Genomic DNA, 560 nt, shown 5'->3' on the forward strand with positions numbered 1-560 from the left:
TCCTCTGTGTTCATCTCAACGCCAGTCTCTGCTTGGCTTGGGCTGCCCAGCCACACTGGCCTTCTTTCTGTTTCCTCGGAAACTGCCTTTGCCCTCGCAGTTCCCTCTCCCTCTGGAATCTTTTCCTTCTCGTCGTCATTCCTCAAGGTTCCTCTCAAATGGCCCGCGAGCAGAGAGCCTTTGTCAGACCAGCCTCGTTAAAGCACCACCCTCCACACTCCCCTATTGCCTGGTTTTGTTTTTTCATAGCCTGTATCAGTATCTGAAATGATTACTTATGTGTCTCCTTTCAACAAAAAGTAAGTTCTTAGAGGGCAGGGAGCTTGGCAGTCTTGTTCCTGGTTGAATCTTAAAAAGATAAGGTTTAGAAAGAAAGGGGGATGGAGGCCATGGCAGGAAGGACATGCCAGGCAAAAGTAAGGCTTGTAGAGGAATCCCAAGTTCTTTAGGTCGACCAGAATGGGAGGGAGCGGCAGGCAGGGTACTTGTCCACTCAGTATTAGAGGAACACAGCCTAGGGTCTGTTTTGTACAGGCACTACAAAAACAATTTATTGATTC

Source organism: Grampus griseus (assembly GCF_964374135.1).
Source record: "Grampus griseus genome assembly, chromosome: 14".
NCBI classification, from domain to species: Eukaryota; Metazoa; Chordata; class Mammalia; order Artiodactyla; family Delphinidae; genus Grampus; species Grampus griseus.